This window comes from Melanerpes formicivorus, unplaced genomic scaffold, assembly GCF_026170545.1.
Source record: "Melanerpes formicivorus ecotype bairdi unplaced genomic scaffold, bMelFor1.0.p_v2 SCAF_1, whole genome shotgun sequence".
In the NCBI taxonomy this organism is placed as follows: Eukaryota; Metazoa; Chordata; class Aves; order Piciformes; family Picidae; genus Melanerpes; species Melanerpes formicivorus.
Window position 1 is genome coordinate 41,335,955 of NW_027142353.1, and position 14,655 is coordinate 41,350,609.

Below are 14,655 nucleotides of genomic sequence, written 5' to 3' on the forward strand. Positions count from 1 at the left end.
AAAATTAGAGACTTTTGAATTGAGCCCAACCTGAGAAACAAATGAGTTCTGGCCAAGGGCCAGTATTTTCAGAATTGTTGATCAAAGATAAGTTTTATCACAGTTGGTCTTCAAAAAATACTGACATCTCAGAGGAAAAATGAACTAAAACAGATGGAATTTGAGCCCTTAGAGTTTGAGCTGAGAGTGCTTTTTCTTTCTTCTTTCCTCCCCCTCTCCCCTCCTGTGATCACAAACATAAAAAGATGGAGGTAATAGAGGTGTAAAATTTATTATAACTTCCAAACTCTTGAGGGTCTTTGGAGAGTAAAGCACATATAAAACCTGCATTTGGCCTTAACCGTTACTTGTTCCTATGGTAGTTGGGAACGATTAAGTAATTTTTAATGTAGTGGAAGCTGGGGTCATGCTCCACTTCTCCTAAAGCACTTTAAAAGACAAGCTACTATAATTATCATAATAAGTGTAATAAAATATGAAAAAGTGTAACCCACAACAGACTTGATACTCACAAAAACACCCAGCTTCTGCTCTAGGCATATATTCTGGGTTGTCACTGACTTAGAGGTCATGGTGAGTGTGACAGCTATCAGGACAGAAGAGAGAGTGTGTGGGAAAATGCAGACATTCCTGTTAACTACATCAGGCTTTTGGCCCAGTCAATTTTTGGCAATTATTATTCCATTAATATTGAGGCCATAAAGCCACAGATCAGAGCCATGGACAGATTTAGAGCAGAAGTGACCTCTGCAGGACATTTGGACCAGCCCTCTGCTTCAAGCAGGCCTAACTTCCAAGTGAGATCAGTCTGCTCAGGACCTTTCCAGTGTTGTTTTGAATGTCTCCAAGGACAGATGGATTGCACAACTTTTCTGTCCAGCTTTTTCCCATTCATAAGCACTCTTACTGTGGAGTATTTTCCCCTTATGTGCAATCAGATTTTTTGTAATCTTACTTACCAATTTCTCCTTAAAGCCCCTTCATGTTTTTTGAGAACTACAGTCAACTTCAGGCTTCTCAAGGTACTATTCTTTTTATAAAAGGGATGTCATCTGAGGAAGAGAAAAGCAGCATGCCAAATAACACATATAACTGCTCACACAGTCTGGGGTTTGAATTCTAAATGGTGAAAGCCCTGTGGAATGCTCATTATGAATATTGGTGAAAAATCTGTAAACCCAAAATATATTCATAAAAGCAGTCAGTCAAACAATTACGAAGAGCACACAAGCTCAGGAAAAAATAATAACCTTGTTACATGTGTGAAGAATTTGTGGAAGAGAAAAGGCCCCAGCAGATGAGTGCATTATTTGCAGCCTGCTCTGATTAGACGTGTCTACACTGGAAGCAGTGGGAGCCACATGCAGGTTCTAGAAGGGATAGATTTGACTTTGAAAACCAAGACTTTACATTGAAGACCTTTGGAATTTTGCTTTTTATTTGCTGATTTATTTGTGTTTAAAATTTAGCTCTTTGAAGAATCAACTCTTTCTTTAAGCATATATATCTTCCTGTGTCATGCTAACCTGTGTTCCTTTCTTGCTGCGACACTTTCAGAAATACATTTCTTGCAGTGGCTTAAAGGAAAGAATGATGTTCTAGCAAATCAGTGGCAAACAAAGAGATGGCAACTCACAAGAGGAAATGTACAATGACAAAGTGATCTTATAGATGAATGACTGCAGAATAAAAGATACATAGATGACATACTGTATGTAATGCTGAAGTCAATGGATTTACTGTCAAAAGCAAGAGAGACATGAGTGTGAAATTTCATCCATTTCCGTTTCATCTGGAGGAAAAATAAGAGTATCCTTTTCCAGTGCATGAATTGTGAATCATGATAAGCAAAATGAATTTGAAAAGAATTCAAAATGCAGAGGTCTGACTAGCATTGCAGTTTAAATCACCTCTTTATTTCCACTGTAACTTAACTCAAATTCTAACTTTTTTTTTCCCTTTAATTCATTATGTCAACATAAGTAGGTGCAGCTTATCATCACTTGGATGGTTGTTATTTTTTAGCTGTTTAATTCATTGACTCACATCCGGCAATAATTCATGCAAAATGGGCTCTGAACTCCTTTGCAATATGCAGATTTGTGTGCAAATGAGCATTACCTATGGTGTTCACACTGAAGCGTTTTTCTTTGATGTACATTTCTGACATTCTGAGATTGTAAAGAAGAAAATAACTTTAAAAATTTTAAGAAACCTTAATTGAAGTTAACATAAAAGAAGATACATGTTGTTAATTGGTCTGTTTCAGGCATAATTTGGGCCTTTGAGACCATGTCCCTTACCCCCCGCCAAAGTGTCAAGACTCACATCTTTAATTCAACAATCTTTGTATTAATTACCTCTGGATAAGGTAAGCTTTGATTGGAAGTCCTTTATTGTAAAATTACAGTACATTGCCTGCTTTAAGATAAATAAATTAGGGTTGAACTTGAAAAAAAAAATCTCCATCCAACTGTGAATGGGAAAGTGCATTTGAGTATCAAATGCTAGATGAAAGAACAGTTTTTATCGGACTTCCTTAATAGGGGAAAAGTGTTTTCATTTGGATCCTCTTCTTTCATTGTTTTAACACATTGAAAAATTATGTCTTTACCAAGAGATGGAAACACTCAAGTTCTAGGGTTGGCAACATTTCCCTCCCAAAAGCCTGCTTTCTGCTCGTGGGAACTCTGCATTCTCCTCTGAGAGTAATTCTACAGTATCTGGTCCATTTGTCAAAGAATAATCAGTGACCTAGGGATGGCCTTCTCTTCCCCCTTTCTTAATTGCCTGTAGCTGACTGTCTATTAACACCAAAACATTTTGTTTTCACGGATGGAAGGACTGAAGAGGGTATTGTACCAGCTCCATGTCATCTGGATGTGTTTGGGGGTATCATTGTCAACAAGTTCTGGGAGTTACAAAGCCAGTCACATGGCCAAGAGAGCTGCAGGTAATATGGTGAGAATCAAGACAGTTTTTATTTCTCATTCATCTCAGAGGAAGCCTGATCATTCTTGACTTGCTGTAATGAAGCTGCAAAACTATAGTTGGGACTTGGGTTCAGATGTTACGCTTCTTGTATGGATTATGCTGATGGCAGTATGATGCCGACACATGTATTTCCAATGCAACTAAGTGGTTTGAACAGCATATTGGCAAATGCTGACAGAGCTTTACAGCTTGTAGGCTCAGTTCTGACTGCAGAGATGCTAGTGTGAGTTCTCCAAATCAGAAGATGTGCCATGTGCCTTGTACACCTTTTAGGGCTAGCATGTGTTGTTCCATGAGTGCTTGTTTGAGGCAAGCAAAGTGCTGGCCAAAAATCGAGGTGTACCCGCTTGAGGTTTGACCCATGAAGCTGGTAATGTTAATAGAGCTGATGTTAAGGACACTTACACTGAAGTTTCAGATCTGACATTTGAGTGATTTCAGCTCTGCTGTCTCAGCAGAGACACACACCTGACTGCTCTTTGAAAGATTTTCAGCATGTACAAAAGACTTAAAAATGAAGATTCCTTTTTTTGTTCTTAGCAGAGTTTGGAGCATAGTCTTTCACCTCCTTTTCCAGGCTTGGACACCTTCCTCAGCACAGTGCTGCCTCATTGGCTCAGTTAGCATAGGAGATGTGATAAAGGGGTGCTAGAGGCTTCTGTTTTACCATCTAAGCTGCCGACTGGCTCAGTGAACCAGGTGTTACCCTATGCTTTGGAAGGGGATATGTGCATAGTAACTACAGCTCCAGCCCTTTACTGCATTGAAATCAGCTAAAATGAAAGATAACCAGCAGGAAAAAAAAAAGCCAGAAATTCTTTTATTTTATTGGAAACCCTAGAAATGCTGACACAGCAAGACACAGAGCACCTATTCAACCCTTCCCTACTCTGGATGGGGAATGGTACCAGCAATATCTGGAAACCACTATGGGAGCTTGACCCAAGAACTGCTTGTAGACAACACTTTCTCATTCTACTAGGCCACTGTGATTTTCATCCTGCTACATTTTCCCATCCCCTAGAGGCAGACTTGTCAAGAAGCCTTTTGTCTGGCACAGAGTTTTCAAATCCAAACTCTGATAATTATCTCTGGTTCTGCTGCTGACTTGAAAGGCAATTGCTAGGCATTGAATCCACAGTCCCTTCAGTACAAAAATTAAGAGTAAGGAGAAGAGGCATTTTTGTACCTGCTTCTTTCTCCAACACTTGACACCAAATGCACATATGAGGCTGACCATCAAAGATAAATGAGTTCAACAGAAAAGAGCAGACACGTACTTGGATCTCAGTGTAATACAGTACAAATCAGTAGAAAGTGCAACACAAAAGCTTTGCATGGCCGACTCTGCTAATCAGAAGAGGTGAGTATTTTAGCATATTTAAATGAGGACAGGGCATCCACTAATCAAACAACAGAATCCAGAGGTACCGAAAGAGCAAGAGAAAGATTGTTGCTTGAAACTTTTCAACACGGATAGAGGATTTTTGAAATATCACTAAATATGATGATCTAGATTTATGGGAAGATAATGAGGTGAGTAACAAATATACCAAAACTAAACTATTAAATATTGTAATTATGCTGGATACATATTAGTTGCTGAAAAAGTTTCCCATTATTGCACTGTCGCTGTCAGAAAAGTGTAGTAAAATAATGAGTTTGCTTTTCATGTGATTTATTTAGTAAAAGGTACTATGTGGTAACATTCTAACAGCTTTCCTGGGATGAATAAAAATTATTTCATGAGCCTGATAAGATTCTTCACTATAAATTGGTGCAAAGTACACATAAGTGGAAAAGCTCATCTTTCACATGCAAGATTTTAAAAGCTTTCACACACCATCTAAGTAGATTGTTTTAGAAGTACTACATTTATATATTTCTCTTACAGTCTTCTTCCTTTCTTCTACTGTTTTTCAAATCAAGCTGAGCTTACTGTCACAGTCATTGATGTTTCTCCTCTACAGCAGCAATATTTTTTGTTAGTCAGGAAAGAGAATTAGTTTTACATCAAGATTTTGAAGGGATAGTTTTTAAAAACTCCCAGGAAAAAATTGCCTTTTACTGAGAATTATACAAAATGTACATATTTCCTAGGCCAATAGATCATTGCCATATGAGTATAACAAAGGTTACTTAGCAGTCATGGGTTTTCTTTGGGAATATTGCCTTCACAGAAGCAGATCTCTAAGGAGATGAGCTTATTTTAAGCTGATATTCATTAGAAAGCTGCTAAGCCGCTAGAGACACTCTGGATACAAAATAGGATATCTGGCTTATATTTTCTTTTGCAGGTAATAGGAGACAATATCTGTAATCACAGTCAGAATCTTTGATTTATTGCTGTGATCGGTTATATTGTGTCACATAATATTCTGAGCTTTTTATCTCTCTAATTTTTTTTTGTTTAAAGAATAGTTTTAATGGGTTTTAAGCACAAGAGCATCAGACTGAAAGCTTCAAAGCTGGCATCTTCCTCCATTTATGAAAATGCTGCCTCCTTGTGGTGTGCCCTGGATTTGCTGTAGTTGCTCGTCGAGGGCTTGTATTATCTTCTTTAGAGATAGAATTTATATTTTTATTGTCTTCAGTAGAAACTAGATGAGGGCTGCATACCTCACCAAATTAAGAGGGGGTTAAGTATGATCTTTTGAAGGTAGGAGGGGGTATGTGTTTAATGTGTTACTGGATCTTTTGATTAAATATGTATCTTCCTCAAGGTACAAACAGTTGAAGAAAAAGCTAAGTATTGGACAGAAGAAAGAGATGACTGCATGTATTAAGCAGTAAGACTCTTCATGCTAAATACTTGATAAAGATGATAATTTAATTGGATCGAGTACTCGAGTTAAGAAAAGAAACAGAGAAAGAAACAGGAAGATCTTTGTTAAGAGTAGAAAGAAGTTACAGAAAAATTGAGAAATTATTGTTTTAATAAAAAATAGAGAAGCTAGAATGAAGAGTGCTTGCATATATACATTAATCTCATCTGTGATAAAAATGGTACAATCAAATCTGAAGGGAGACTTGGGAAATACCTCTTTTCAGCTGCGTAAAAGAAAGCTTTTGGCTTATCACTTTTGACAGTATGGATACAGCGGGAAAAGAGCAGAATGGTATCTGCAGGGACAGTGCAGTACAGTCAGAGGCTGACTAGAGGGTAAATCTGCTCTTCCTCCATTGTTTTGGGTGGCAGGATTTCGCTGTATACTCTGAATCTGCAATACTTTCAGGCATGGAAAGGCTAGTGGCAAAACAAAGGGAGGCATTACGTAGAAGTTTGGTGCCAAATCTCTGGAGAGTTCTTTTGTATGCACAGACTGACAACACTTCTGGATCAGGCAGGAGCTCTCAGCTGCACAACCAAAAAGGGAATATACTGTCCCTCAGTGGCTTTGTGTTACCGGCAGCTACAAATTTCTGTCAAGGCTTTTGCCTTTACTTTAACTTTCTGTTGTAGACCAGAAGGTACCACTGATCAGGTGCTCCCTGAGACCTGAGCATTGCTATCAACAGATAAAACACAGGCCTGAGATCTCCAGTTTAATTCTCATCTTGTTCTTGCCACAAGCTCTCTCTAAAGGTCTCATATGTTATTATCCTTCTAATTTCCTGGCTTTTTGCCACTCTTAGAAGGCAGTTGTGTGTTCATAAGGCCCTCAGTAAGAGGGCATCTTTGTGGGGAATGCCAGAAATAGCATTGGGTAATAATTTTTTCCCAAGAGCTGTGTATCCTAAGGGGGTGGGGAAGCACTGTGAAATTAGTCTCTGCTTTTGTATTTGAAATCAGGTACTAAGCAGCTGTTCAGATTTTTCTTCACATCAGCAGTCATATTCTGTAATACAATCATTCACCTCACCAGTCCTCCCTCAGAAATCAGAGAGGTGAAAGCAAAAATCTTTAGTGTCTTGGAATACTTTGCTTTGCTCAATCAGCTTGCCTAGAAGAATGGCCTATAACTAGTGAACGTGACTATAAAAGGTGGAGAGATTGAAGAACCTCAAGCAGGTCCTGGTATGGCACACAACAAACAAAAGTTCCTACATTTGAGATCATTGAGTCCAACCTATCATCCAACACTATCTAATCAACTAAACCATGGCACCAAGCACCCCATCCAGTCTCTTCCTAAACACCTCCAGTGATGTTGACTCCACCACCTCCCTGGGCAGCCCATTCCAATGACCAATCACTCTTTCTGGGAAGAACTTCTTCCTAACATCCAGCCTAATCCTCCCCTGGTGCAGCTTGAGACTGTGTCTTCTTGTTCTGGTGCTGGTTGTTCTTGGGGGGACGTGTCTGTTGGGTCCTCATCCCTGGGGACAACATATCTGTGGGGTCCCCAAAGCCTTGGGGTCATCTATGAGGAGTCTTCAAGGCCTTGGAGGGTATAGGAGAAGGAACCAGGGTGTTTGAGGTTTCCAAGCCCTTGGGGAGGTCAGTGTGGAGGGGGTCTCTGGAGTGCAGCATGAGCCCCAAGCCCTTAAGAAGGTCTCTGTGTAATCACCAAGCCCTTAAGGAGTTCATGTGGAATCACCAAGCCCTTAAGGAGGTCTCTGTGGAATCTCCATGGGATTGCCAGCCTCTTTGGGAGGCTCTCTGTTGCACACCCAGGCCATGGCAGGAGGGATGTTTCTGGGATTTAGCAACATTCCAAACCATTTGGAGGGGGTCTTCATGAGGTTTCCAAAGCCCTCATAGGGATTTCTGGGGGAGTCTCCATGGCCTTGTGGATAGTGTCTCCTGGGAAAAAGGTGGAGAAGCTTGGGGGGGATGCTCAGGCACCTCAGGGTGTGCTGTGCCCCAATCCAGCATGCAGCACAAAGCTAGACCCCTACTCTGCATCCTCCTCAGGCCCTCCTGGATCCCCATCGCTCTTTGCCCCACCTCCCACCCCCACCAAGCACAGCTGCCTCATAACTGGAAAGAGTAATAAAGAAGCTTTCATTTCTCTAATAATAAACCCATTTCAGAAAGCACAAGTGAGATCCATGGGGTGGGCTGGAGTCCCCCTGGACCTCTCCCAGCCAGACTGGGGTGTCCAACCCCCTGCCTCACGGTGTCAGGCATTTCACACTGGCATCCTCAGCGTGCCCACAGCTGGTCTTGCCCCAGCCAGAGAAGCTGCAGTGCATGAGGCTCTCCTCTGTCCTGCTGCAGGAGACGTCATCCATCCAGATTCTCCCTGTGCCTGCAAAAACACAGTTGTGAGGAGTGGCACCAGTGGCACCATCATGGTCACGACCAGCACCTCCTTAGATCTCCTTCAAGAGGTTCCAAAAGGACTGGAAAGAAAGATTTTTTGCTTCTTGGAAGCTTCATGGAGGAGGAAGGATGTCCCTAGACAACTTGGTGCCATGGTTTAGTAGTCATGAGGTCTTGGGTGATAGGTTGGACTTGATGGTCTTTGAGGTCTCTTCCAACCTTATTGATTCTATGATTCTATGATACATTTGCAATATAATTATTCACATATACATATACATGCACAATTTTTCTTTTCAAGAGTTTGCCTCAGCAGGTTTGGTTTAAGCCTGGACCTCCATAAATTTAAGGACATATGGGTATATAAGTGAAATACAGTCCCTCTTCTAATGTTAACAAGTTCCCATCCTCATTAGGGTGAAGATGAATGAGTAACAATTAACAGCCTTCCAAAATGAACATATGTGCCTTCAGTGTGGAAACTTGGATATACTTGGAGGCTGCCCCTGTGTTGCCAGCTGTGAAACATGCTGTTTGTCTAAAGAAAGAGGCTTAAAGGTGTAAGCAAGATTATAGGCAGGGGCATAGAGAAATACAGCATTTCCATGGCCCAACAGGAAGACTTCTAATAGCTTTTTCCAGCACAAAACTGGAAATTTGGAGGTTCTTGACAGAACTTCTTCCCATATTACTAACAGATATCCATTTGCACACATAGTGGGAAACTTCAGCACCACAGGATAAAAGCTTAAATTAAATTACCACCAGTATAATTAATTCTGTCTGGCAAATTACTAGATATGTTATGACCAGGTAATTCAAGGTAAGGTTTATCTGCAGGAGATTTATAATGACATAAATTGAAAGATAACTGACGATGATAAAATTAATGGGGAAGGAGATTATTTTCCTGTAATTTGGACATTCAAACATTGCATGGATTTGGAGACAATGTCTAAAGACCACCCTTTGAAGATATTTTATTTCTAAATGCTGTTGTAGTATTCTCTGTCAAAAGCAGTAAAACACAATAGTACTGATGTATGATTGTATAAAGAAACATGAGAACACTGAGCCTGAGTGATCACATCTTTAAAGATTCTTAAAAACTCACTGATCTGCCTGTCACTAAATTAGACTCCAGCACTGTAGGACCTAGTCTATGGCACAGTGAAGTCAGTGGAAAAACTCTTTGGCATTCATCCGCATGTAACAGCGCTCTACAAGCAGTCACAAAGATAAGGAACCATTCTTACCATTCACTAAATCTACAGAATTAATTTTTTCAACATTGATTATGAAATCCAGATCTTTCTCATTTTTTATCTACGGCACAGCATAAAAAATGAGTGATTCATTTTCACAATACACTTCTTTTGGTCAACTTCCAGCCCAGAAACTTCAGTGATTTCAATGTTACTTTAAGCACGTGCTCATTGAGACCTGAATGATGCAATACAAAGATATCATCAAGATGTATCTTAAAGCACCATTTGCTCCTCCTCACAATGTTGTTCTTGTTCCTTTATAGAATATTTAAGGAGTGCATGTTTCTCTGACAGTATATTAAAGCAACTTCTTCTTTGATGATGTAATAACTGCTAACAGCTTAACACTCCCATAACCAGCTATTAATAAGAAAGGTATGTTGGATTCTACTAGTTTTGGGGTGATGTCAGATGAAGAGTTATAGGAATATAGTTTTCCTTAGTATTTTAAAACAGCTACATCTGGCATACTCTATATTTTATTCTACTCTGCCTTGGATTGTAGTTGTGCAGTGCTTTGTGACTTGCCTTGCAAGATCTATGCTTTTTCACCTTGACTTGACCTTTGTCTTGATAACCTTGGGCTGGTCTTCAAGGATTTGAATTTCAAGCTCAAGACCTATTTTCATCCTTCATTAAAATATGAATTCCTCAAATGTTTCATGACTAATACTGTGTAAAATCCTGCTCACTGATTATCTGATTTATTTCCATTGCTGGGACATGAAAAGTTTTTATGCTTACCACATAATTTAAAGGTTGTCAGTAATGTGTTGAGCTAACTTGCAGCCCAGTTCTGCAAAGTTTTAATGCTCACAGCCCAATCTGGAACTGATGTATTATGTGGTTAAAATGGTTTAACTCTCTCATCCCTCAAGAGTTCCACAATATTTTAAGAGTACAGTGATATCTGATCTTACAGAGAAATGTGGAGCTTTGTTAATATTCCTGCTACCCTTTGAGTAACATGACATAGGAAGCAGGCTGAGGAGAGTAGCAGTGCACGTTGTTGGGTTTATTTTGACTTTTAAGGCTGAAGCTAAGTTCCACTTAGGCTTAAAAGATACTGTATTTTGAAATATTTAAGCATTTAATGTACATACTGCACTGGTCACATGCTGATAAACAAGACAGGTGATTGATTATTACTCATTCAGAGAAACTTTTTGTTAGGCATGAAGCAGCAGCTATTCTAAGATTCCTTGAAACCTGGAATCCTTCACAAATACATATGAAGTTTCACCATGTGAAAAAAGAAAGACCTTAGAAATGGCAGATGATCTTTTAAAAGAGGTCAGCTTTCAAGAGTCTCAAATTTAACATGCTATTCACAGGACAAGGTAGAAAATAAGTTTGTTTGTTTGTTTTTGTGTTTTTGTTTTTGTGTTTTTGTTTTTGTCTTCTGGTATGATAAAGAGCTACCAGGTGGGATGGGAATCTTTCTGGCAAAGCTTATCACTGATGTGCAAACAGATCTGGTTCTTCTTATACGTAGCTTTAGCAGTGTGGATATAGAAGTATTCAAAGGACTGAAATAATTTCTTTCCATTTTCAGTCACGCACAGTATAGTTTAAAAGAAAATTAAGGTTATAGGTAGTACCAAAGTTGCCATGACACCCTGTTCTTTTATGACTTAATAACTTTAAAGCACTATGTAAGATTCCTAAACACCTCTTGAAAAAACCCAAAAGAAACAACAACCACCAAACCCCCCTAAAGTACTGAGAATACACAGCTCAGGAATATTGCTGTATTAATACTGAACCAGTTATGATATGAAATAGTTTGTGTTATGGTGTCTGTATGGATGTAAGGTTGCAAGTTAGTTAAAGTTTATAAGGAGGACTGATGTCTTTGACTGGGCAAGCTGATACGACAGTTTCTCAGAGCCATTTACAGTTACTATGTAGTTGTAGGATCATGCGACTAGGAGTGTGTCTATGGTTCAGTGGCCTTGAGAGTTTGAGAGCTCCTGTCCTTCTCTGTCCTCTAGTGAATCTGTACCTGATTTTTAGCAAGTAGGATGCATTAAATTGCCCTTAATGTTGACTTTAGCCACTACAGTCTTTGCAAATGAAACCCCCCTCTGCTAGAAGAAATGGACAGCTGACAAGATTTAGGGCCAGTGTCAGCTAGGATTTCATATATCAAAAGATTCAACTCCACCTCCTTAAAGTCTACTTAAGCACCAAACAGCTCTAAGGATAAATTATCAAGCTCTAGGACTATGCGCTTGACAAGTGAATGACCTTGGTAACAGGGCAGTTTCCATCAGTTGTACTTGCTGGTTCCACTGAAACAAGCAGGTATTTAAAAGTTGGCTTTAACAGGTGTTGTACTTCATTGATTGCTCTTCAATAGTTTTAAAAATGCTAATGAGTGCTTGCAATGTTTTATGGTTGAATTGAGAGACTTCACAGAGTACCTCCTTTGTATCACTGAAATCTGGCCTATTAGCACTGAGAATTGCATTGGATTTATCAGCTACAGGAAAGTTGAATGAGAAAAACCTGGAAGAAAAGCACACATTGATGAAGATGACCAACAGTGTTAATCCATTAAAATCTGTAAGACATGCACGATCAAGAAAATCTAATTCTAACTTAACAGCTTGTTTGCTGGCTGATGGAAAAGCTTTTGTTCTGGTGAACAGATGAGGAAGAGCAGCTCTAGAGCCAAAGCAAACAGAGCTTCAGCTTGTGGTAGCTAATTATAGATACTGTGGATCTTTTCCAGAAGTAATCCAGTCAGATACAGTCACCTGTAGTTTAACTGATTTCTTACTTTTTGACAACAGACAACGAGGAAAAAAACTCCAAACGATTACATTTCTGCATGGGAAAAAAAAAATTAGTAAATTCTGCAACCCAGGGAATGTCAGGAGGTACTTAAATGAGCAAGAGCTGTTCCAGATTATAAGCAGAAACATGCTGGTCAAGAGACAAGGAAAGTATAGAACCCCTTAACTTCTTGAAACAGGATAGCTCTGCTAACATCCCAGAGGACAACGAATATGGATTTTCATGCATTGCCGGGGTGGTAGCAAAACAACTCTGTTGCTTTCTGTTTCAGACTGAAGGTCAAATGTATTGAGGTCTTTCAGCTGGCAGGTGGATATTTCTCCTAAATAGTTACAGCTGACAAATACACCTATTGTTCTACTGACCATTAGGGGTACATCATGATGTCATGTTTAGTTCAATTTTAGTTAGCAAGATATGAACACAGCAGGGATAAGAAAAGGGAGGAGGTTGGAGAGGAGATGGAAAAGTAAAGAAGTAAGAACCAGATGTCAAACAGCTCACCCATGGGATAGCTCTATTGTTTGATGCTGTTCTCTGGATGATGTGGTAGGTTCAGATTCCGTAGAGCTTAGGCTTTTATTTAAAGGAGAAAAACCTGAAATATTTCTGTTCTAGTGAGAAGGCTAGAAACTTTTAAATGTAATCAGATGTAGCCAGCACTCTTCCTGAGTGAACACACTAGGTAAAATGACCCCTCAAAACACAAAATTCTCACCATTCCCAGCTCACCAAACAATGAACTCTAAAGGCAGAAGAACCAAAAGGGCAAATGGAGAGAGGGGAAGGGAGTGGAGACTGAGAATCAGAGACAGAAAATACCTTTGTAAAAGAACTGAACACAAAAATATCACAAAGAACAACAGATCTGAGCAGAGTGCTAAATGACAACTAAGCTGGTGGCTGGGTACATGACAACTGGCAGTGCTAACCACAGCTCCTTAGTGTAAGTGGACCCTAGAGGGCCCAGCATACAGATGTTTTTCATGTCATTTTTTTCTCTTCCTTAGGTCAGGAAATGATATTCTGTGCTATCATTTCTCACTAGGTAAAAGTCAAACCCTCCCAAATCTTAAAATCAGGAGCAGTTAAGTGAAGACATAAACATGCTGGGTATCACTGTGCTTTTGCTTTGCTTTCTGTCCCCACGGAAATTGGCAGAAAACCCCCTGTATTTATGGGCATGAGGACCAGCACAGAAGTTACAACTAACACATGACAAATTCAGGGCATGTTAAACAGTCTCAGTGAGGTATGAACAGCAACACCCTGGTAACCAAAAGAATTCAGGGGAGACAGTAGGGCCAGTCCCTGTGTACTCAAAGATGAGTGCAAAACATTTGGCAGGCAGCATTCTTAGCAGAATCTCTATGAAGCCCATGCATATTCCTAAGTTTTAAGTGTTACAATGCAACACCTACTCCAAAGAGAAGATTATTTCAAATCTCATAGTTAAAACAAGTCAGTGAACACTAGACATTTTTATTAGCACTCTGTTGTAGAGCCATTAGCATTCATGTGAATCTTATTTACAAGTTTTGCCCACATACACCAGGGTTAGAAAATTGCTCGCTAAGTAAAATGAAAGCTGAGATCTTAATTATATAACTTCAAGACCTGAGGCCTTAAAAATACAGGCGTGGAGCTTGTGCAAATCAAGTATCTGTGAGTCTAGGGTGGAACAGATAAACCCTTTTCAAGCTTAAATTTGGGGTATTCTCCATGCTGCCCAACACTCACAGCTTTAGATACTTAATTCAGCCCTAAGCCTGATTAATTTTATCTTCTTAACCTCTTGCACTAGTCCAGAACAGTAAGTTTGTTTCATAAACAGCTCACTCAAAGGCTTGTTACATTTACTTTTGTGGCTCTTTATTGGCAGGAAAGGCTAAGAGAGGTAGGGTTGGATGACCTCTAAGGTCTCCTCCAGCCTAAGACATCCTATGACTCTATGATCTTGGGAGCAACTTTCACTGAGATCAGACTACCCTCAGTCAGACAGGACCAGCACTGGACATTACAGAAGGGAGGAGAGTTCTCAAACTGACAACCACCATATTTAAAGATATCTTTCATGTTCCTGCTGGAGGGTAATTTTTCCATTAATTATGTCAGAGAGGGCGCAGATGTCATACTCTGATCTGTCCTCCTGTTACGTCTTCCCGCTGGCAAATATTATTTGCACAATTATTACAGACCAAGACAGGTGTTACTAAAATCCCTTTCCCTTCTTCAGGTAGTATTTTGCCCGTCTTGAGGGAGAAACAAGAGCAGAAAAGTAAACCTAGCCACCAACTTGATGCAAATGACCCCCTCTGCCTTCCAAGGAAACTAGAAGAGCTGGACCTGAGCTGGCCTGTAACAGGGGACAGAAGCTGGATG